The 25,184-nt window shown below is 44.2% G+C and overlaps 1 pseudogene; it reads left to right on the forward strand.

Annotated features, from left to right (window-relative positions):
* Nucleotides 1–629: 629 nt before the first annotated feature.
* On the forward strand, nt 630–24,982 carry LOC104133815 (annotated as a pseudogene).
* Nucleotides 24,983–25,184: the final 202 nt, after the last annotated feature.

A 25,184-nucleotide genomic window follows, 5' to 3' on the forward strand; every position in this document is an offset into this window, starting at 1 on the left:
TGCTTCTGTCTCCCATTACTGGCAGTGACACAGAAAAAACATAGCTGTTTTCAGCACAGCTTCCCATGTGTGCCTGATTTGGTTTTGCTCCAGTCACGTGGCATTTTTCACCAACTTGAGGTGGTTTGTGCTCTAGAAGGCGTCACCACATGGGTGGGACATCATGTGGAGGGTGGTTATCTGGGGAGACTGGGATGATGAGGAATGTCTCAGGTGTGAGGCTCTCCGTGTTCCTTTGATCTCACCCAGCACAGCCATTCACAAAATCACATAGACTCACAGAATGGTTTGAGTTGGAAGGGATCTTTAAAGATCACCTAGCCCAGTCCCCCTACCATTGGCAGGGACATCGTGTAATCTTATTTCCTTCAGTGTTATGTTATGGTCAGAAATAACACAGCAGTGTGAGCTGCTGTTCACTGTATCACACACACATTTTCTGAAAAATGGTACCCAGTGACTCAGAATAAAAAAGATTTGTACCAAATCCCTAAATTCCTGTAACAGGTCTGGAGGAATGCTTACCAGCATACAACTACTACCATGAATGTGTCCCAGCCTGTGCTAACAAGAGGACCTTCCTTTACTCCACCTGACCTGCCACTCCTCACCCGGTGGAACTACTTTCTGATGTGATGTGATGCACTTTGTTGCCCCATTGAGCTCCACGGTTCTCTGACTCTGCCTTCATGTCACTCTGTTCTTCAAGAACTGACAGCTACCAAAACCTTCTGCTGCTGAGGACGTTCCAGGTGACATACTTGAGAAGCTGTATTCTGGAATTGGTGTTCTGGAGGGATATGCTTTGACAAGTTGCATGGAATTAACTGTCTCCAACAATGCAGTGAGATCAAAGACACATGCCCAGTGGTCCACTTGAGAAAAGCTGTTTTTCAGGGCTCCAGGAAAATTTCTTAGCACAAAACATAAGCTGCAGATACCTTCCCTGCTCAGCTTTAAGCAATTGTCTACTTTGGATGGATAGAGAGAACCTCTACATTAAAGCCACAGAAATGCTGTTGCAGAGGAACATCTGGAGGTCTTTAGTTCAGTCTCCCACTTCAAGCAGATCTATTGCCAATGTTGGTCAGATCATTAATGGCTTTGATTAGCCAAGCTTTTTGGATAGAGCCTCCACAATCTCTCCGGGTAGCCAGTGCCATTTCTGCATTACCCAATACTCAAGAATTTTTCTAATGTCTAACTGGCGACGTTCAAGCAACAATTTGTGGTCATTGCCCCTTGTTACATTGTCTGCTACTCATGGAAGAAGCTTGGCACATTGTCTTTGTAACTGCCCCTCATGTCCATTAGCCCTTTTTCCTCAGACTAACCATGCCCTCCAACTCGCTTCATGGCACAAGTTTTCTAGACCCTTGCTCATCTTGCTAGCCTTCTGCTGGATCCTCTCCCATTAGTTCCCACCCTGTTTGAACTGGGGACCCTAAAATGGACAAACTGTTTCAGGTGCTGACTCACCAGCCTCAAGCAAAAGGGATAATGGCTTCCTACAATCAGCTGACCATACTTTTAACACTGCATGATACTTGGTTAGTCCTGTTTGCAGTGAGAGCACTCATGTTCACATCCACCACAAGCCCAAAGTCCCTCCTCCTGAAGGACAGCCTGTTCTAGTTAGAGGAGCAGGGGGGCTGAGAGTAGCTCCCAGGATGAAAGACTGGGGATCACCAGACTACAGTAAAAGGTTCCTTTTCCTACTGCAAAACCTCCTGCCATACAGGTACATTCTGATGACTTCCGTTCATGAGCTTGATGACCTTGAACACCTCCCTGAAAGGGAGGTTCCCACCAGCTGACATACAGCTGTTTGTTGGCATGTCTGCCTCCCCTCTCCCGTCCAGCTCTGCTGCCTAGCAAAAAGATGCCTTCTCACTCCTTGTCTCTCAGCTAACCACAGGGATGGGAAGAAGAAAACACACATCTTAAGGGCTGGCAGAAAGGGAGGCAGCTGCCTGATCTCTGTCTCAAGTAGTATCTATTTTCAGCATGATTGAAACCTTTCTCCTCCATGGGGAATGTGTGCCTTGCCAACACCGCATTGCTGTGCAGGACGTCTGTATCCAGAGATGGATTTCAGTTTGCTACTTCTCTTTTAACTGTGCGGTGGTTTGCTTTTGGTCCCAGTGGAGTCCAGCCCTGCAGAGATGAAAATAGGATTGACAGAAGATTAATGTCTGGCAGGAAACATTGCATTCTTCTTCTTACATTGAGGCACTTGCACTTCTTTCAACAGATCCCTTTCTGAACAGATTTCTCCTTGGCTGCACCTGGATACAAGAAAACAGGGCAGAGTTTTCCCCAATGTAACTTTCTGGGATCTACAGAGTTAAACTACAGTGAAATCTGGATCATCTACTTCACATTAGAGACTGCTGCTTTGTCAGAAACTTTGTAAGATGCCACTGTGCCAGTGTCATAGAAATGATACCTGGGTGGGATAGATGGGCTTTATAAATTAAAACAAACCCAAAGCAGATACTCAGTAGATTAGAATCCTTTTAAGGAATGCTTATGCCAACTGACCAAACACTTCACTTTTCTTTTTGTGAGCTTTATGTCATACACTAAAACAATGAATGCTGGGTTATTCTCCCAACCTTTTTTTTGCACTTTCTCCTGCCTCCTCTTCCAGCCTCCACAAGCGCAGTCCAGCTGTCAGGTTTCTTTCCCCTGTAGACTTTCCCTGAGAGATCATATGCTACCTGTATTCACAACGCATGGTGGTACAGCTGTCATTGCTTTAGCTCATAATTTTCTTCAAAAAGCTGTTTTGAAAACCTCTACTGAAAGCACTGAATGAGAAGTTCCGTGTTTTATTTAGTTAATGCAAAAGGGGGGAAAAGGAAATAGATACAAATTTGGAGTTTTCGAGTGAAAGAGTAGTCAATGTTTTAACATTTTATCTTCTTGTTCTGACTGTCTGAAAGAGTTTTTCTAATGCTGGTTCTTCCAGAGGAGTTTCTGGAATAGCCTTGATATTCAGTTTGAATGACACTGGACTGTTTAATGCTGAATTCAGTCAAGCCACTTCACCCCTGCTGGTCTAAGCCACCAGGATTATTTTTCTATTACAGTGAAGCTGACGGAAAACTGAGCAGACATGCTTGGCATCATCTATAAATGCTGCTTCATGATGGAGGCAGTATTATTCAATGTAACGTATATAAGGTTTAGCTGAACTCAGTATGCAAATTGTTCTTAGCTTGAGGGCCACACTTCCATATACAGCATTCTGGAGAATTTTGCTAGATTTCAGTAATCCCTTCAGACTCTTGAATGATTAATGTCAAGCACCTTTCAGAGATTTCACTCCAGGATACCAAGCAAAGCCTACATACCCTTAGCCACATTATGCTAACTTTGGGGTTTATACTGGTACTGAGGTACTAATGCAGAACTAGTAATGTAGACATAGGTCAGTACTTCTGATGGGCACGGAAATTCAAATTAGGGATCCACAGCATCAACAGTCTCTTCTTTTCTGAACTTAAGCCAGCATATATATTCACATTGTGGATTTGCACATGCCCACAGAAACCTTCAGCCAAAGTAGGACCTCCTCCAGCACTTGATGCAGGGTTAGGTGGGACAGTATGTCCTGAAGAACCTCTATACCCTGAGCAATCAGGCAGCATTCCCAGACTTCCCTGTAGGATGTGAATGTTTGCAGTTTTCTGAGTTCTCGTGTGTAAATCCTGTATCATTCTTCTGTATGCAAGGTTTCTTTCCTGCCTAAAGAGGTCACCACAGACATAGCATGCCTGGACTGTCAGAGCCCAAGGTCTGCAGTCTCAGACCAAGGAGAATAGATTGGCAGAAAGTTTCTTCCCTGGGGAAGAAACTTCTTCTCTGGGGACAGGAAATCTGCTCCTTCCCATTTCAGTGGAATAGCTCTATAGCTGCCATTTATTTGCATCAAGGAAAGTGGTGATTGGAAAACTGCCAGATTCACACCTTCAAGTTGACGATGCTAGTTCTTCTGAACGGGGTCACAAGCTCCTAACCCTCAACCTGCAGGATGCCTATTTCTACATGGCTGTTATGGGCCTGTATTGAAAACAGCTTCAGTCAACATGGGCCAGAACCATTATTACAACCGGATCCTGCTGTCTGGTAGTCTTACCACCCAGATTCTCCTCCAAGGATCAAGCAGAGACTAGCTTCAGTGAACAGGATAGTCTGATATTTGAGATAGTGAAGCTAAGTCCCTGAAGTAGATGGAAAACGGTTTGGTCTCTAAGATAGCATTTGTTTTACCTCCATGGACATTATATTGAACCTACAGGCATCTCGCCCTGTTTGTATTCAAAGCATGGAGTTTACAGGGTGAATGTGGAGGTGCCTGCACACTTCAGTTGCTTTGCTTTAATGTCACAATGGGTCTTTAGCTGGAAGTCCACACGTGATTTAATTAACTCAATTAGCAATACTGGTAAACATGGCAGTAAGACTTGAAGTCTTTGCGATTCTGCAATTGCTAGGGCCCATTTGACATAAAGTGTTTTCAATGTTAAGGGTAGTGTGCCAGTTAGGTACTGGTTAGGCAAAACCCAGCGGTCAATATTGGGTCCAATAGTGCAAAGAAATTGCAAAGTCCTGCACCTGGGGAGGAACAACCCCATGCAGCAGTACACACTGGGTGCTGACCAGCTGGAAAGCAGCTTTGCAAAAAGGGACTGGGGATCCTGGTGGACACTAAGCTGAACATGAGCCAGCAACGGGCCTTTGCTGCGAAGAAGGTGAATGGTGACCTGGGCATCATTAGAAGGAGTTGACAGAAGGATGAGGGAGGGGATCCTTTGCCTTGACTCCGCACTGGTGAGGCCACACCTGGGGTGCTGCATCCAGTTCAGGGCTCCCCAGTACAAAAGAGATATGGATGTACTGGATACAGTCCAGCAAATAGCCACTAAGATGACCAAGGGAGTGAAGCACCTCTCCTATGGAGAAAGGCTAAGAGAGCTGGGGCTGTTAAGCCTGGAGCAGAGAAGACTCAGGGGGATCAAATCCATGTATATAAATACCTGAGGGGAGGGTGCAAAGAGGATGGAGTGAGGCTCTTTTCAGTGGTGACCAGTGAAAAGATAAGAAGCAATGGGCACAAACTCAAACTCAGGAGGTTCCCTCTGAAAATCAGGAAACACTTTTTTACTGTGAGTGAGCACTGGCACAGGTTTCTTGGAGCTGTTGTGAAGTCCCCATCCTTGGAGATTTTCAAAAGCCACCTGGATAAAAGCCTCTCATTCATTGCTTGCCCTGTTTCACAAACCTTTGCTGAGATTCAGACCACTTTAAAAAAAAAGCCTTTAGGTTTCTAACACTGGCTTATGGAGACATATGGACACTAAGTTCAATGCCCAAAGCACTCCTGAGCAACTGTCTGCACCTGGAGACACCTCAGCTCACTGGCCACTTCTCTTTCAAGCTAGACCTTCCCTTGGCTGCCTGCATGCCCAGATCTGCCTGGCCATGTGCCTCACCTCTGCCTATTACACAGCTGGCTCCACATCATTGACAACACAACAGCAAAACCCCCAAAACAGCTCTACAGAGAAGACTGGCTTTGTCATTGACCACTGGGAAGTCAAAGATTTTCAGTCCCCTAAGTCAGGTTGTCTAGCCTAGCGCACTCATCTAGACTCTCCATATGGCTCCTGGCACATCCTGAGGGCACATTGTCCCAGCCTGACAGCACTGCATAAGAGAGGCTTGCTACACATCACTGAGAGCAGACCCCCAGAGAAAAGCAACAGCAGCTACTTAATACTTAACCTGCTGCTGCCAGATGATGCTGCCTTTACAGTGCAGATGTTCCAGCTTCCCTGGGAAGGGAAGACCAGATCTCCCTCCCCAACCTGGGAGGAAGAAAATCCCCAGCTTTAATGCCTTGGGAGAGGCTTCAGACATCCCTTTCTGTCCTCTCCTTGGTCAGGACTGATAGCCACTGAGCTGCTGGACACCACACTGCACCCCAACACCCTGGGGACTCAGCTGCAAAAGCCCCTCAGAGCAATGCCTGCCGGACCCATGCTGAGGAGTGCAGTTGCACTCTGGGTCCTGCTGGAGGGAGGTGTCCCCACCAGCACCCCTTGGTGCCTTCTCCCCAGAGAGGCAGGGCTTCAGATGCACCCTGTGCATTTCCCACTGGCTGGGTCTGGGCTTCTCCTGGGCAGGGAGCAGGGTGTTTCCATCAGCCTCCTCATGCCCTGCACATAGAGCCCAGCAGTGAGCTCTGTCTTTGGGCTCCAAAAAGGTGGGCACTGCAGTGCTGCATCCCCCCTTGCAACGGGGTTTACAAGCACAGGACATTGCCTGATGCTGGATATGACATTAGATCCATGCACCGTTTTTCTAACTTTGCCCATGTGTTTTCCACTGAGCTCTTTTAATAACCAAAATGCCAATGACCAAGGGAAGAATGTGTTTAAATCTGCCAGGATTTAAAGCAGCTCACATGACAGTGCTCTCTTCCTAAAACTGGATCAGTCTCTCTCCTGTACTACCAGCAAATCCCCCTTCCCCCCACTCTATCAGCATTGTACAGGCATGCCACCTCGATGCTCTGGTAAAGGTATCACTGTGGCTTTTTGAACTGTGCAAATGTGTATGTGTGCAAGATATTTGTGATGAAATGGAAGTGCTGGACTGAGGATGTGTTGGGTGCAGAGCATCTGACTGCATGCTGAGGTGATGTGTTTGTGCATATGTCCAATTATTTGTATAGGTATGGCTGACTAGAGGATTTTCCTATCAGTTGTAGGTAGGAAAAAACCCCTGTAGGGGCCATTACTACATCAGAGTTATCTTTCCTACTAGGGTTACAAGCATGGGAACACCTGAATAAGCTAAGAAGTTGCCAGCAAAAGAAGGGAGCATCTCTCGCTCACTGGCACTGACCAGCAGATCAGAATTCTGAGCAGGTATAACCCCTCCTGTAGAACAAGGTGGTGCACAGGGTCACAACAACGTTTCTTGGAGAATCTCCCCCTTATTTGCAACCTGAAGTGTGTATAGAGAGGCAGACATGCACATACCTCTGTGTGTGTGTGCACACACTCTTCCTGATATCCCTGAAGCTGCCTCACATCTCTGCCAGAGGCACCAACTTAAAAGCCCAGGTAGAACCCAGCCTCTCACCGCTGTGGCGTTTGGCTGACCATCCTGCTGTGCCTGTAACCCTCATGAACTGTTGTACATTTGCACCTCTGCTTTCAGGATTTTACCATCACAACTGCCAAAAGCTTTTAATAATGCTAATTTATCTTTTAACATCCTGTTTTATCTATTGTACAGCCGGGATATCTGCGGTGCAGACATACCAAGCAATCCACCCTGGGTCATACAGTGAGTCGGTGGGAAAGCCAGCAATAGAATCCATAAGTCCCGCATCCAAGTTCTCTAAGTGCCTTGACTAGTCCAGATTCCCTCCTTAACACCCTTGTCAGATTGTTTATAGATGTATTCATATAGTCAGTAAGACATCAAGATTTTCTAATTATATCTAGTCATGTCAAATGACAATTATGCCCTTAGTTTCCTGCTGCCTTCAGTGCTCATTTCCAGGAGGGCACTCGATTTCTCATCTCAGGCTTTAAATCTGCTTTCAAGACACCTGCACATTTTCACTCTAGATTTCTGTGCAGCAGCAAGTAGGGAATTGCCATTTCTGTTTTACAGTGCTGACCAGCTGCCAGCCTGCAAGCCACCCATCTGGTGTCACGAGAGGTAAGAACCTGATTTATTAATTCTTAGAAGGCAGAGAAAGATCCCTTTGGGTAGGATTTCTGTTTCAAACCTAGTGTGACTACAGTAGAAGGTGGTGGGGTGCCCAGGGTTTTCAAGTGGCTGCTTTTGAGGTCTCTGACCACCGATGGCAAACCAGAAAATCCCCACGGGGAAATTCTTCACTTCTGCTTAACTCACTGAGCAGGATCAAGGTGTGCTGGCTTCCCATCTTTGCTGTGGCAGCAGTAGAACAGGAGCAGGATGAGCAGAACAGGGAAAAGTGCAAAATTCTGCATTCCACCTGAGAATGTATGAATTAATAAATATACAAATATTTATTTGTATAATTATAATATAAAACATTATAAACAGAATATATTAATTGCTTAATGAATAAAGAGGGAATAAATTTTACTAATGTGGCTAGAGAATTTTCAAGTGCAGCTGGCTAAATTTACCTACATGTTTAATAAAGCATCTGAAAAAATACTCCTATTTTTTTAAAGTTTTGAGAACTCATCTGTTCCTAGATTTTTTTCACTAAGTATTTATTTGGGATCTTAATACAGGCTTGACAATTCCAATTTCAATGCTTGAATGTTATTTCACCCAAGTCAGAACTTTGGGGCTGAAATTATTTAGATATTGTACTGAAAAATGACAAATGCATACAACAAATTCCCATTGTCTTTCTGTTACCATTATATTTAATAGGTAAATGTCCCACAGGTTCAGTGTTTTCGGAGAACATACGTCACCTAAACTACAGTTTTTCAGAAATGTTACTTCACTGTTCATCCCTTTAACAAAAGGGCCTAACTGTATTTCCATTCCTAGTAGAGATGTCTTAGTGAAACTTGCTCGGCAAATTCATTCTTATCTTACAGACACAGTATTCTCAAAGCACCAAACCCACAGTTCTGAAAAGACACTAAGAGTTGTTCTCCTAAATGTTTGAAGACCTAGACTACATGAACAAAAGCCTCTTATTTTCTAAGTTGACATAAAAATTAAGTGTTTAGTTAGCTCATATTAGGTGTTCCAAATACTCATATGAAGAGAAACCAAGGCACAGGATATAAATTTTTTCCCAACCTTACATAATAGATGTAAATACTCAGCGCCATATTGTTCCTCCCCATTAGGGCCTTCTGCTGACGCACCTTCAGTAAAGTGCAGACATGGCTTCTGCAGACTCTGAGATGGCTGTTTTTGGGGAGGCGGCTCCCTATCTTCGAAAGTCAGAGAAGGAGAGAATTGCAGCCCAGAACAAGCCTTTCGATGCCAAGACATCGGTCTTTGTGGCTCATCCTAAAGAATCCTTTGTGAAAGGAACAATACAGAGCAAGGAATCAGGGAAGGTCACCGTCAAGACTGAAGGTGGAGAAGTGAGTGAAAAACAAGGCTGAAGGACACCATTTGATTCCCACACTGAGCTTTTAGCTTACATACAACATACAAATCTTTCCTTTCCTTGGCAGACCCTGACCGTGAAGGATGATCAGGTCTTTCCCATGAACCCTCCCAAGTACGATAAAATTGAGGACATGGCCATGATGACCCACCTCCACGAACCCGCTGTGCTGTACAACCTCAAAGAGCGTTACGCAGCCTGGATGATCTATGTAAGTACCAGCAGCAGTCTTCCTTTGGGTAGCTGGAGGAACTGCTCTGCCAGGCTACGTGGAAGCCAACGTGCTGCCTCCCTTCCTCGCAGACCTACTCGGGTCTCTTCTGCGTCACTGTCAACCCCTACAAGTGGCTGCCGGTGTACAACCCGGAGGTGGTGTTGGCCTACCGAGGCAAGAAGCGCCAGGAGGCCCCTCCACACATCTTCTCCATCTCTGACAATGCCTATCAGTTCATGCTGACTGGTGAGTGCTTGACCTCCCTCACAGCAATCTAAACCAAAAAGCCCCTCTGGTCTCACTGGAGCAAGTGACAAGCCAGCTAAAAACACTACAGAGATGTTTGGCTGAGAACTTGATCGAGTTATTCAGGAATTAATTTCAAGTCCAACTGACCCAGAAGCATGCATGCACCCAGCACTGCATATTACTTGTACTTTATCATACAAAATTCTACAGTGTCCCATTGCAGAATTAGTAACTGACTCACTTTGTTACTTTTTTCCACTGATAGAAAAGAAAAAGTTACTACTCCACATAATCCTCTATTTTGAATACAGATAGGCAGTTTGGTTAGATTTCTTGATGAGAATTGTGTGAAGGGCAAGTGGATGCACAGTTTCTCTCAGGACCACATGCCTCTGACAGCTCTATGCACCCATTTGGGCTTATACTTACTACTGTAGGGCCTGGAAGGGAGTTGGGTACTCTTGGACTTCCTGAAAAAGCCCCAGCTCACATTTACAGCTTCACTTCTCATTCAGCTCAGTGTGACCCAGGTCAGCTGCTAACACGATCTTTCATTCTTGCCTCTTTCCCAGATCGCGAGAACCAGTCGATCCTGATCACGTACGTACACGCCCTGCTCGGGTCCCTGTGGGGCTGCCTGGTGCCAGGGGACCTCCTGCCTGACCACGCGTTCTCTGCTTCTCTCTTTGGCTTGACAGCGGAGAATCCGGTGCAGGGAAGACTGTGAACACAAAGCGTGTCATCCAGTACTTTGCAACAATTGCAGCCAGCGGGGAGAAGAAGAAGGAGGAACAGTCTGGCAAAATGCAGGTAAATTAATAGATTCTGGCTTGAATCAATGCTTTTCTGTGTTCCTGACATGATTTTTGGGAAGGATAACCAGCAATAATTATCATCCTGCAGGGAACGCTTGAGGATCAAATCATCAGCGCCAACCCACTGCTGGAGGCCTTTGGAAATGCCAAGACCGTGAGGAATGACAACTCCTCACGCTTTGTAAGTTGTTGCTTTGGACAAAATGCCTCCTCATTATAACAGTGGTGACGGGCTGGTGGTATTCTCACATAAGGAGATGGCATTGAAATGCATCTCTGCTGAAATGCTGCTTGTTCTCTTTAACAGGGCAAATTCATCAGAATCCACTTTGGGGCCACAGGCAAACTGGCTTCTGCTGACATTGAAACTTGTAAGCAACTTTCCTGGCCTGATCCCATTCCTTCGAATATTCCCTAGTACTTGTGCTAACTCCGTCATGCTGTCTCTGCCAGACCTTCTGGAGAAGTCCAGGGTCACTTTCCAGCTCAAGGCGGAAAGAAGCTACCACATATTTTATCAGATCACCTCCAACAAGAAGCCGGAGCTAATTGGTAAGAGGCATCACTGAGCTATTTGGAGGAAGATCACTGAGCAATGTTTTACTACATTATAAAAACAATGAAATTTAACCCATTATCCTCTTTGTTTTCAGAAATGCTCCTCATCACCACCAACCCTTATGACTACCCTTTTGTGAGTCAAGGCGAGATCACTGTTCCCAGCATTGATGACAAGGAGGAACTGATGGCTACAGATGTAAGTAACTTACCGAACAGGTCAATATATACAGGTCATATATCACATAACATGCAAATATTTCGCTTTGCTGATTGTATTACCAGAGTGCCATTGACATCCTGGGCTTCACTGCTGATGAAAAGACAGCCATCTACAAGCTGACAGGGGCTGTCATGCACTACGGGAACTTGAAGTTCAAGCAGAAACCAAGAGAGGAGCAGGCAGAGCCAGATGGCACAGAAGGTATTATCAAACTCAATAATTAACCCTTCTGTAAGCCAGTATGGATGTGGCATACAGAAAAAGTTGTTCTTTGTTGGACTTGAGGATCCCAAGGAAAACAGTAAGCCAGAGAAAACCTATCCCTTGTCCTCTACTCAGCATATCAAGTTCCCCAATCTCAGGATTTTTGTATCTTATGCCATGAACAATTGGTACTCTAAACTGTCCTTTATACACTTCCAGGAAGTCGGGAGCAATGGCTGTCCTTCCTGTAACCTTGTTAGCAATACCTTTGGTGGAATACAGCTTGCAACTCTGAAACAGCCAAGTGGTTCAGCTCTAACAGGATGGGGACAATGTTCCATTCACCCTCACCTGTCAGACATTCAGGGAACTCTGGTGTGAGAGGTGTATTTGTTGGCACAGGACCTACAACCCACGTCCCCAGCTCTCTGAGCAATGGCTCCTCTTGCCTTTGGAGTCTTGCTCTTGGACTTGGCAGAAGGTGGGAAGTACCACAGGTAAAAGGATGAAACTGAGTGAGTTTTACTGAACACCGGAGACCAAAGCTCTGAAAAGGTTGTAGACTCTGGATCTGAAAGAGAACTCTGTGTTCCACCCTAAATATTGGGTGGGTTTGATCACCTGAATGTGGGTCAGTAGCTGACTATTGTCACTGCAGGTCCTGAGCTACGCATGTACTACAAATATTCAGACTGGCAAACTGTAGCTTTCAGTTTTGTACCAGAAGATTTTTGAAAAGATAATTACGTTCTACATGCTTCAGTGAAGATTTTCAACCATACATTCTTTTAGAAAAGCTTAATATGATGACTTTGATGTTACCAGGATTCCCTCTATGAAAATCTACTGAAAGATTTCAAAGAACAGAAATCTGAACCCTGAAGCCTTTAGAGAATACTCCAGGATTCAAAGTCTATGTGCACTGAATTCTTCATTTTTCCTCTGTCTTTTTAGTTGCTGACAAGGCTGCCTACCTGATGGGTCTGAACTCAGCTGACATGCTCAAGGGACTGTGCTACCCCCGAGTCAAAGTTGGGAATGAATTTGTGACCAAAGGTCAAACTGCACAGCAGGTAAGAAACGTGGTAGCATGGAACTATGTTTTGAATCCTTTTGATTCTCTTCTGCTCTGTATGGCAACTCCAGGCATTTATTTTTCTTATAGGTGCACAATGCTGTAGGTGCCCTGGCAAAGGCTGTCTATGAGAGGATGTTCCTGTGGATGGTTGTTCGTATCAACCAACAGCTGGATACCAAGCAACCCAGACAGTACTTCATTGGTGTCCTGGACATTGCTGGCTTTGAGATTTTTGATGTAAGTAACAAAGATTTGGTATGAGCTGTTTGGAAATGACAACTGGATGTTATGATCACTCTGAGACATATTTTTAAAGAAGACATAACATCATCACATAATTATGTGCAGCATTTTTTCTTTTTTAGCCATGAAGTAAAAAATGACTTGTCTTATTTCAAGATGTGCAAACTTAAAAGTACAGAATGGTCCAATCAGAAAAATTCCTTGGCTGAAATGATCAAGGACAAGACAGTATAAAAATTGTGTATCATGATAGGCCTAAGTTTGGGGGTTTTATCCCTGTTATTTGGTCTCAGAGTATACAGGAAATATATCTTATCTTCATATTTTCATCAATATGAAAAAAAAATTCCTTGTGGGCAATTACTTTGACGCATTTCTCTGTTTTGTTTTGTAGACATAAACCAGACTTGACCATGAAGCCAAGATAACTGCCTTCCTTATTTTTAAAGGATGAGGTTTTGCAATTATTGCTGCATCTAGCAAATATGGGTCTTTTTTATTTTATTTCCAGTTTAACAGCTTTGAGCAGCTGTGCATCAACTTCACCAATGAGAAACTGCAACAGTTCTTCAACCACCACATGTTTGTGCTGGAGCAAGAGGAGTACAAGAAGGAAGGAATTGAATGGACATTCATTGACTTTGGGATGGACCTGGCTGCCTGCATTGAGCTCATTGAGAAGGTATCCTTCCTGTTCAAATGCATTACATGCATGGAAATTCTATAATTACTCAGTCTCATTTTTCAAAGGGATCTTCTATGTTCATATTCAAATATTCAGCTTGTGTTATTCAAAGTACCTTGCCCTGTAGGCTTTTTTTTTTTTCCTGTCAAGTGAGATCAGGAGATTTCACACCACTTTTTGGCAGCAAGTATGTACTGATCTCTTTTCAAGAGCCAAAATATTGTTAAATTCCCAACAAGAGTGTTCTTCCAAAACAGCTAGAGTCAATTTCCCAGTCAGCGTGTCCTCCTCACCTTTCAGCTCTAACAGGCTTTTGCTTGTGCAGCAGAATAGCTATATATTTGTAAAAATAACATAGAAGATGGACATACATAACTGTCAGCATGGAGCCACACTTACATGTGCATCTTTCGACTGACGATGAGAAGGCAGTCGCGCTGCACATGAGATGAAAATTTCAGTAGCTGGCAGGATGATAAGTAGCTAGAATCATAGAATCACAGAATTTTTAATATCTCCAGGGGTGAAGTCTCCACAGATACTCTGGGGAAACTGTTCCAACTTTTGACCACCCTCACTATAAAGAAGCTTTTTTCCTTCTATTTAAATGGAATTTTGTGTATTTCACTTCATGCCTGTTCCATCTTCTCACTGAGAAGCCTCTAGCTCTGTCTTCTTTATCACCTCCCATTAGGTACTTATACACATTGTTAAGATCCCCCAGAGCCTTCTCTTTTCCAGGCTGAACAGTCCCATGTCTCTTGGCTTCTCCTTGCATGTCAGATGTTCCAATCATTTAAATATCTTCATGGCCTGTCACTGGGCTCACGCTACTACATCCACGTTTCTCTTGTACTGGGGAGCCAAGAACTGGACACAGCACTCCAGATGTTTCTCAGCAGAGTTGAGTAGAGGGGAAGGATCACCTCCCTTAAGCTGCTGGCAACAGTCTTAGTGCAGCCCAGGATGAGTTGGCTGCCTTTGCTGTAAGGGTATATTGTTGGCTCATGTTCAGTTTGTCTAAGACATCTGAAGAAGGTATTGCTCTGATTTTATAAAACACGTTCTCAACACAAACTAAATTAATTTTCAATAATTTTTATGATTCATTTGGTGCTTAAAAAAGTAAGTATCAATATGTTTATTCTCACTTTCTAGCAGAAAATGTAATTGAATAATAATCTTTTCTAATGTGTATCTCGGTCTGTGTTCCACTACTCTGCCTAGGTGAAGGTTATTATTGCTATGAAAACTAAGTTACAATCTGTCTCCCTTGTACACTTCTTCCAGCCCATGGGCATCTTCTCCATCCTGGAAGAGGAGTGCATGTTCCCCAAGGCAACTGACACCTCTTTCAAGAACAAGCTCTATGACCAGCATCTGGGCAAGTCCAACAACTTCCAGAAGCCCAAGCCTACCAAAGGGAAGGTTGAGGCCCACTTCTCCCTGATACACTATGCTGGAACAGTAGACTACAATATCACTGGCTGGCTTGAGAAGAACAAGGACCCCCTGAACGAAACTGTCATTGGGTTGTACCAGAAATCATCACTGAAAACATTGGCCTTACTCTTTGCCAACTATGGTGGAGCAGAAGCAGGTTGGTTCTAGGAATCCTGTATTTTCACTGATGTACAGATTACAAAAAAGAACATAAAAGGCAAAAGGAGAAATCTAAAACCTGCTTTATTTATTCTCAACTTTGCAGAGGCTAGTGCTGGCAAGAAAGGTGGCAAGAAGAAGGGTTCTTCCTTCCAGACTGTCTCAGCTCTTTTCCGGGTACAGTAGAGAGTTCACCATTTCTTCCTAAAATGAGGAGTAAACCCACATTTGAAATGGCTAGTCTTTTTTTGGCTTAGTTATTGACTTAGACCCTGAAGGTCTTGGGCCATATTTTGCTAGGAATAAATCCACTGTAATCTACTTATACTCCATTCCACAAATTTTCTTTTTGTCCATTTGTCCCAAGATGTTTCCAGACAGAAGAATGTCATACAGAAAACTTCCGAAATTTTCCTAAAATATACCACATTTCCTTCAGATGCCCACTTCTAGCTTTGGAACCTTTTATTGCCCTTTAACAACATTCTGCGCATCTGGAGGATGACCTCTTCACTCCATTTATATCTCTAGTTTTTCTCCATGATTCAGGGATCAATCTCTCATAGTTGAAATACCACTACTCCTTGCATTATGGATTTTTAAGATGTCAGATACTTGGCAGTTCTCTGTCATAACCAAGTCTTGCTGCCTGACTGCTCCATACACTTCTGCCAGGTGAAATACCTAGTCTCTCCTGAGGTTATTTATTACTGTATTCATTCTGTTAGGACTCCCTTTTTGACATAGCCTAATTTCTTCTACAGATCTGCTGTCATACGATTTTTGATCACCCGATAGCCTCTAGCCAGTGCTCTAAAACAGGATGTGGGCATGTGTGCATATGCCCCAAGAAAAATAATCATAGCTGTATTGCCTTGGCCTTGAAAATGCAAAATTATTGCCAGCATTGTATCATTCAAAAAATAATGTAATGGGCCTATGTTTAAAGGCCATAAGACTTTAAGAGGTAACGTTATGGGAGAAATATTATTTGCTGCATTTGGGTTGCATTATGTTTTCAAACATTCTTCCACTATTCCTCTTGTTTAGACATGTTAGTGTTTAGACATCTTAATGTTTTGGCTGCTTAATGTACATAGTCTGAGATGTCCTCTGGAGGCACCTGCTTCCTTCCACTAATTATAGGCAATAATTATTTATAAATAAGTATACAGATAGATATTAATTACAAAACAAGTTTGGGATTCATCTCACCTTATTCTCATCTCACTTCATTCTCATCTTACCTTACAAGACAAACTTCTAATCTAGACATATAAAACTCAGCCTGTCATTTTTGTTCATTTTGCTTTCAGTGGGGAAAACAGGAAGGTTCTGTGTAGTGTGTTCCATATGACCCATCGTAAATACCTATTGTAGTATGCTTCAAACTGCCTCACAGAAGTACCATTTTATCTCCCTGGGTATATCCAATGGAAGAAGATATAATTTCTAATGAAGGCATTCCACTAGATTCAGTTAAATGTATTAAAATTTTATGTTTAAGAGTATGATTTTTCCAACAGATTAATCAGAAGAATTATATACATTAAGTTAATAACAACAAGGATCTGTGGGAAGTCAGAAAAGCTGGTGCAGGGGACTTCAGTTTATGATTCTGGAAGCTAATTTTTTTCTGATACCTCATTATCTCATTTCAGAAGACTTGAAGCTTATAGCAAATAACATTTGCTAATATAAACTTCTGTTAATGACTCTCCCAGGAGAACTTAAACAAGCTGATGACCAATCTGCGGAGCACCCACCCCCATTTTGTACGCTGCATCATCCCAAATGAAACAAAAACACCTGGTAAGACTCACATATAGAAGGTTTTCAGTATGGTGCAGCTGTTCCCCTTTGTATTACAGATTATAGATATATTTGTGCTCTGGATTGCTAGGTGCCATGGAGCATGAACTGGTGCTTCACCAGCTGCGGTGTAACGGCGTGTTGGAAGGGATCAGAATTTGCAGGAAAGGATTTCCCAACAGAGTCCTGTATGCAGATTTTAAACAGAGGTCAGACTTCTTCCCCTTACTGTATCATTTTGTCCATCTTGAGTAGCTTGTGAAATTTAAGTTTCACCTCTGGTGACTAAAGCCTTCTCTAAAGTTTATGTTCAGCAGCACTGTTGTGTTCTCAGCAGGTCTTAGGCTCTTTCTTGCAGTGTACCAGCCAATTGGTCTCAACAACAGACCTCTTTATACTCATAGAATCATAGAATCATTTAGGTTGGAAAAGACCCTTAAGATCATCGAGTCCAATTCAAGTCCTTTCATTTTCTCCCCCAGATACAAAGTATTAAATGCCAGTGCTATCCCAGAGGGACAGTTCATTGACAGCAAGAAGGCTTGTGAGAAACTTCTTGGATCAATTGATATCGACCATACTCAGTACAAATTCGGTCACACCAAGGTACAAGAACAGTTTGTTTCAAGTACTGTGTGGTTTTGGTTTGCATGGCTTGAGAATGATACTCAGATTCTCCAGTTAGTATGTGAAATGATCAAATAGTGTATTTAAATGAAATCAACTAGGTACTTATAAAACTGAAATTCATTGCCATAGGATGATTTAATTAAAGGTTCCTAACTTAAGACAAAGTTGTAGAATAAAAGAATCAAGGGTTAATAAAATCAAAGGAAAAATGTCTATTATAGTTCCTCAACTTCAGGTAACTGGAAACTTGGAGATATAAAAGAGGGTCTATCACTACATACTTTATTTCTGTTTTTGCTCTTTCTCTTGATTTCGCATATTATCTGCTGTGGGAGACAGGGTACTGGGCTACACTGAACAAGCAGCACATATACTGCACCGATATTCTTGTTCTTACCAAAGGTATTCTTCAAAGCTGGGCTGATAGGCCTTTTGGAGGAGATGAGGGACGAGAAGTTGGCACAGCTCATCACCCGCACACAGGCCAGGTGCAGGGGCTACCTGATGAGAGTGGAGTACCAGAGAATGGTGGAGAGGAGGTAGATATTTCTTCAAATTAGGTTCACTGTATTTGGCTTATTGTGTCATCATGGTCTAAATATTTAATATTAATTTGACTTACCTTTCAGGGAGTCCATTTTCTGCATCCAGTACAACATTCGTGCATTCATGAACGTGAAGCACTGGCCCTGGATGAAGCTGTTCTTCAAGATCAAGCCCTTGCTGAAGAGTGCAGAATCTGAGAAGGAGATGGCCAACATGAAACAAGAGTTTGAGAAAACCAAGGAAGAGCTTGCAAAGTCTGAGGCAAAGAGGAAGGAGCTGGAGGAGAAAATGGTGAAACTGGTGCAGGAGAAAAATGATCTGCAGCTCCAAGTACAGGCGGTGAGTACCACTAGTGCGCCTCATCCTAACTGAACTGTGATGATCAGGCTGATATTTACAACATTTTCAGAAGACACATAGAAACTACAATTTAATGAAATTAAATTGTCGTTCATTAAGTGGTGCTCTTAAAAATGTAAGTAGCTTCAATAAGAATTGCCAGGAGGCTGCAGTCAAGATATTACATGTGTGAGAATTTTCCGTGGTGTAAGCTGAGTTGTCTGTCATTTACATTCAGTTGAACTGCATCAGAGCAATCAAGAAACATTACCTGTATTAGTATAATATTTGTTCTAGCATTTTTTTCCTACGTCTCCAAAACTGAGTAAGCCTACCCTTATGCACACTTGATTAGGAATTCTTAGGACAAGTTCAGAGGACATTTCTTTCCTCTCTTTATTCTCCAATTAAACAAGGTAACTTGTTTCTTTCTGGTGTAAGGGCTTAACTATTACAGACATTACTGTGCTGTAATACTGAACTAATTGAGAAGAAACAGAATTTAATATTCTCACTCACCCTTCTAAATCACTCAGAATGATCACATAAATTTATGTGGTACATCTGTGGTATTGTAATGCTGTGGTTTCTAAATTAAATCATTCACAGAACAGAAAAGACTGTATACTACTATGCAGTGTATGTGACACAGGAGAAAATTTATATGCCCAATCTCAAAAAAATCTTAAACTGTAAAAAGATTAAAAAATCCACTCTGCTAAAATTATCATTTTTCCTTCATATTATTTCTGCAAGACTGAAACTTGAGACAAAATATAACACATACCACAGGATATCTGTTGCAAAAAAAGCCTAGAGACAAATTTTCCAGCAACTCCATTTCTTCTTAGCTGATGAGGGTCTCAGAGAAGAGCAAAGGCTGTTAGATGCTGGGTATTATTTGGGCTGTGGTGATAGAAATCTACATCAGACACAGTTGCTCAAAAAAGACAGTGGGGTGAAAAGAGAAATACAGGAATGATGTGAGCATGACTGTGACTTTGGTATTTATATGTATCTTGGCATATGGTTATCACTTCGCAATTCATAAATGTGGGAGGTATTCCTATGACTGAACCCAAATTTATGTCCTTTGTTCTAATGTGTGCTAGTATGGGATAGTATTGGACTCTATACGTAATATGTAAATACTCAGGCCTTCATGTAGATTGAAAAGAATTTTATTTGGTTTTAGCTTTTGAAACTGTCTGTTTCAAAATGAACAGTATAAAATCAATTCTATATTATATTCCATTCTGTTGGAACATAAATGAAATTTTTAAATACAAAATTGCTATCCCGAACTCTAAGTTATGAAGGTAAGTTTCTCCATATTCCCTCAAAAGACATATCCCTAAAAATTTTCCCACCAGGAAGCTGATGCTTTGGCTGATGCTGAGGAAAGGTGTGACCAGCTCATCAAAACCAAAATCCAGCTGGAAGCCAAAGTTAAAGAAGTGACTGAAAGGGCTGAGGATGAGGAGGAAATTAATGCTGAGCTGACAGCCAAGAAGAGGAAACTGGAGGATGAATGTTCAGAGCTGAAGAAAGATATTGATGACCTCGAGTTAACATTGGCCAAAGTGGAGAAGGAAAAACATGCCACTGAAAACAAGGTAGGAGGCAGATGTCCCTCTTGCAAAAAAGCCCCTGTTTTCTGTTATAGAGTATGGCATTCCTTTATCTGCACTTGCTCCATTCTTCTCAAAGGTGAAAAACCTCACAGAGGAGATGGCAGCCCTGGATGAGACCATTGTGAAGCTGACAAAAGAGAAGAAAGCCCTCCAAGAGGCCCATCAGCAGACACTGGATGACCTGCAGGCAGAAGAGGACAAAGTCAATACTCTGACCAAAGCTAAGACCAAGCTGGAGCAGCAAGTGGACGATGTAAGCCCCCAGGCATCCAGCAAGAACAGGACAGGCATGGCGTTAGACCTGGCTGGCAGGGCACTGATGGTCTTGTTCTTTTTAGCTGGAAGGGTCCCTGGAGCAAGAGAAGAAACTGCGCATGGACCTTGAGAGAGCTAAGAGGAAACTCGAAGGAGACCTCAAGCTGGCCCATGACAGCATCATGGATTTGGAAAATGATAAGCAGCAGCTGGATGAAAAACTGAAGAAGTAAGTACCTCTGTGGGGCACCCGAGTGCTGGGTGGGTGCACTTGTCTTTGTTCTTTGAGCTCTAACCTGGTCTGCTTTGTGCAAAGGAAAGACTTTGAAATCAGCCAGATCCAGAGCAAAATTGAGGATGAGCAAGCCCTGGGCATGCAATTACAGAAGAAGATCAAGGAGCTGCAGGCAAGTCTCTGTTGCTTCCCTTCCACTTTTCAGAAATTCATCAGGTAAGAGGAGGGCCTGGGTGTGAAGGTTCCCTGCTGTTCCCCAGGCTCGTATTGAGGAACTGGAGGAGGAAATTGAGGCAGAGAGAACCTCTCGGGCAAAAGCAGAGAAGCATCGGGCTGACCTCTCGAGGGAGCTAGAGGAGATCAGCGAGCGCCTGGAAGAAGCAGGAGGGGCAAGCTTGGGGAGCAGATCGACAACCTGCAACGAGTGAAGCAGAAGCTGGAGAAGGAGAAGAGTGAGCTGAAGATGGAGATTGACGACTTGGCCAGTAACATGGAGTCTGTCTCCAAAGCCAAGGTACTCAAATACTTCTATTAGTGATTTGAAAACAATGTAAGAATTGTGTTTAATCTTAATTAACTGTTCTCCCAAATCTAATGTATAGAGCTATTGGTGTATGCACATAGTCCCCAGATATTTAAATTCTATCTTCTGGACACATTTTTCTTACTGTAACTAAAGCAGATTTGAGATATTAATCGTATTTTCTTATCTGTGATTGACACCTAGGCAAACCTGGAGAAGATGTGCCGCACTCTGGAAGATCAGCTAAGTGAATTTAAAACAAAGGAGGAGCAGAATCAGCGCATGATCAGTGATCTCAGTGCTCAAAGAGCTCGTCTGCAGACAGAATCTGGTACAGCACTTCCATCTGTAGTTTGGAAAAGGGAAAAACCCTTAAATAACTCCCTTGGCTGTAAAATATTTTCTTAATTTCAAACTTTTCCAGGAGAATACGCACGCCAGGTGGAGGAAAAAGATGCTTTAATTTCTCAGTTGTCTAGAGGGAAACAGGCTTTCACCCAGCAGATTGAAGAATTGAAGCGGCAACTAGAGGAAGAGATAAAGGTGAAGATATTTCATGTTACATATGAAATAAATATTTCACATTACATTGTTTCTGTTGCAGTGTTCAAGAGTTCAAAAGGTGATCTAATTAAAAGTTCAAAACATTCCATTAGGTCATGTAATCTAGGCTCTGTCAGTGCAGGATGCCCAGGTTTTTGCAGTACCTCAGACCTTGTTTTTTTTTTTTTTTCCATGCAGTCTGTTAATCATTGTTTCTTTGGGGTATATTTCAGTGTCTCAGTGCCAGTAAGAGAAAATTTCCCAGGATACAGCTACTATTTATTGCAATCTCTTTACCGTTAGGCAAAGAATGCTCTGGCCCATGGCTTGCAGTCAGCACGCCATGACTGTGACTTGCTGCGGGAGCAATATGAGGAGGAGCAGGAAGCCAAGGGGGAGCTGCAACGTGCCCTGTCCAAGGCCAACAGCGAAGTGGCCCAGTGGAGAACCAAATACGAGACGGACGCTATCCAGCGCACGGAGGAGCTGGAGGAGGCCAAGTACGTGAGGAATGTGGGGAAAGCTGGTAGAGACTAAGAATGGAAATTGGACAAGACCACTGTGATATTGTCAGGAAGAAGTCAAAGTTCTGCTTTTGGGTGGGGTGCCAGGAGGAAAGACAGTATAACCTAGAGCAGGTAGGCACTGGGGAAAAGCAGAAGCAGCAAAGCTCTTCAGACACAGAAGAGCAGAGACATGCTAGTGTGAATAGCAGAATGAAGAGCAGGGAGTGGATTGCTATAGCCCAAGATTCAGACATCGAAATACAGTGGCTGGCTGGGAGAGGTCCTATGCATCTGTGCAAATGGGGATCACACACTACCAAGTGCCTAAGTGTGCTCTTGTGTAAAACATACTGGCTGCACACTGCAGGCTCCCAATTGTTTCCTCACTTGGGCCTGTGCTTATGCCCTCCCAGGAAGAAGCTGGCACAGCGCCTGCAGGATGCAGAGGAACACGTTGAAGCCGTCAATGCCAAATGTGCCTCCCTGGAAAAGACAAAGCAGAGGCTGCAGAATGAAGTGGAGGACCTGATGATTGACGTGGAGAGATCGAATGCTGCCTGCGCAGCTCTGGATAAGAAGCAGAAGAACTTTGACAAGGTCTTCTGGGCTCCAGACCTGGGGCTCATGGGCAGAGCTTCCCCTCCTGGTTGCCACATCCATACTCACGCCCCGTTTCTCTTCAGATCCTGGCAGAGTGGAAGCAGAAGTATGAGGAAACGCAGGCTGAGCTGGAAGCCTCCCAGAAGGAGTCTCGTTCTCTCAGCACGGAGCTGTTTAAGATGAAGAACGCCTATGAGGAGTCCTTGGATCACCTGGAAACGCTGAAGCGTGAGAACAAGAACTTGCAGCGTAAGTCCCTGGCCCTCTGCTCCTGGCAGGGCCTTCTCACTCCCCACCGCTCACCACCACTCCACATGGGTCTGTGCCTGAAGGTCTGCAAAGACGCCTGGCACCCTGCTGTGGCAGGGCCCTTCCCATTTGGCTGTGCGCCTGACCATGCCGCTGTTCTTTGTTCCCACAGAGGAGATTGCTGACCTCACGGAGCAGATTGCCGAGGGAGGAAAGGCGATCCATGAGCTGGAGAAAGTCAAGAAGCAGATTGACCAGGAGAAATCGGAAATCCAGGCTGCTCTGGAGGAAGCTGAGGTACATGCCCATAATTACTGTTTTCCAGAGAGGGGTACTGAGGAGCAGTGTGAGAGAGAAAAGCTTGGGACTGTCAAGGAAAGTCAAGGCCTCAGTTTTCACATCATCCAGAGAAAAATAGTCCCATTTCTCTGTACAGGAGGGAGTTTGGAAGAGAAGAGCTGTAGGAAACAAACCTTTTATTGACACGGTGCTTCTCTCTTATTCAGGCCTCCCTGGAACATGAAGAGGGGAAGATCCTACGCCTCCAGCTTGAGCTCAACCAGGTCAAGTCTGAGATTGACAGGAAGATAGCAGAGAAAGATGAGGAAATTGACCAGATGAGAGGCCCCACCCCTGAAAACATTCAAGGCCAGGTTGGACGGGGCTCTGAGCAACCTGATCTAGTTAAAGGTGTCCGTGCTCACTGCAGGGGGGGTGGGCTGGATGGCCTCTAAAGGTCCCTTCCAATTTAAAGCATTCTGTGGTTCTATGATTCTAAAAGCCTTCCTGACAGTTTTGGCACCCACTGCCACCTTGCAATGTCTCTCGCCTCTTTTACAGGATACCCAGATACACTTGGATGACGCTCTCAGGACACAGGAGGACCTGAAGGAGCAGGTGGCCATGGTGGAGCGCAGAGCAAACCTGTTGCAGGCTGAAATTGAGGAGCTACGGGCAGCCCTGGAGCAGACAGAGCGTTCGAGGAAAGTGGCTGAGCAGGAGCTTCTGGATGCCACGGAACGTGTGCAGCTCCTCCACACCCAGGTGAGGCTGGGCTGCAAAAGCAGTTGTGTTGACGCTCAGCCAACACAGAGGGCTGCTCTCTAGTAGAGGAGAGGACAGGACAATGGTCTAGAATGACCGCTCTACTGCTCTCCACAAGGAAAGACATGTTCAGAGCCCATCACCTGATCCTACCACTGACATCCTGTAAAGAACCATTTTAAAAAGAATTCCAGGTTTTGAATTGCAAGCCTGTGGCTCAGGCTGCAGATTTGGTATTGCAGGCCTCAGAACACAAGTCTTGCAATTGCTCTTTGCACAGAACACCAGCTTGATCAACACCAAGAAGAAGCTGGAAACAGACATCATGCAAATTCAGGGTGAAATGGAGGATACGATCCAGGAAGCCCGCAATGCTGAGGAGAAGGCCAAGAAAGCCATCACGGATGTGAGTCGGGGGCTCCTTTCACTGCTTAAGATGAGTGCCTTCTCCCCAGACAGCCTCCAGACCCCAAATGCCTTTGACCCGTTGCTCTCCTCAGGCAGCCCTGTTGGCAGCGAAGGACCTGCAGCACCGTCTGGATGAGGCCGAGCAGTTGGCTCTGAAGGGAGGCAAGAAGCAAATCCAGAAGCTGGAGGCCAGAGTGCGTAGGGCTGGTATTCGTGCACGGGTGAGCACGTCACGTAAGTAACCACCAGGGAAGCTCCAAAGATGGGCCTCTCATTGCAGGTGCGAGAGCTGGAAGGGGAGGTTGATGCTGAGCAGAAGCGCAGCGCTGAAGCCGTGAAGGGTGTGCGCAAGTATGAGAGGAGGGTGAAGGAGCTGACCTACCAGGTAAGGCCGGAGGCCTCCTTGGGCTGACAGAGTTTTCCCACAGCAAGTCAAATCTTGCAGACAGCATCCCCAAGGGGAATTGTTAAGCTCAGCTGGTGGGGAGAAACCAATAATTCACTCTCTTCCCCGCTTACCCACCACTCCAGTCTGAGGAAGACCGGAAGAATATTCTCAGGCTGCAGGATCTGGTGGACAAGCTGCAAATGAAGGTGAAATCCTACAAGAGACAATCTGAAGAGGCTGTAAGTATCACACTTGCTTGGCAAGAAACACTTGCGAAGTGGGTAGCATGGACCCTTGGAAAGTGCCACTTGTCAATAATGGTGGGCTTCAAGTTCTTTGAAATGCTTATAAATTGGCCTAGCGTATGCGAAAGAAATCTTTGAGCAATAAGAAGGCCAATGAGGAGGGCAAGTGTACATAACATTTATTTTGCATTAGAGC

The sequence above is a fragment of the Egretta garzetta genome, unplaced genomic scaffold, assembly GCF_000687185.1.
Source record: "Egretta garzetta isolate BGI_Z169 unplaced genomic scaffold, ASM68718v1 scaffold589, whole genome shotgun sequence".
NCBI lineage: Eukaryota > Metazoa > Chordata > Aves > Pelecaniformes > Ardeidae > Egretta > Egretta garzetta.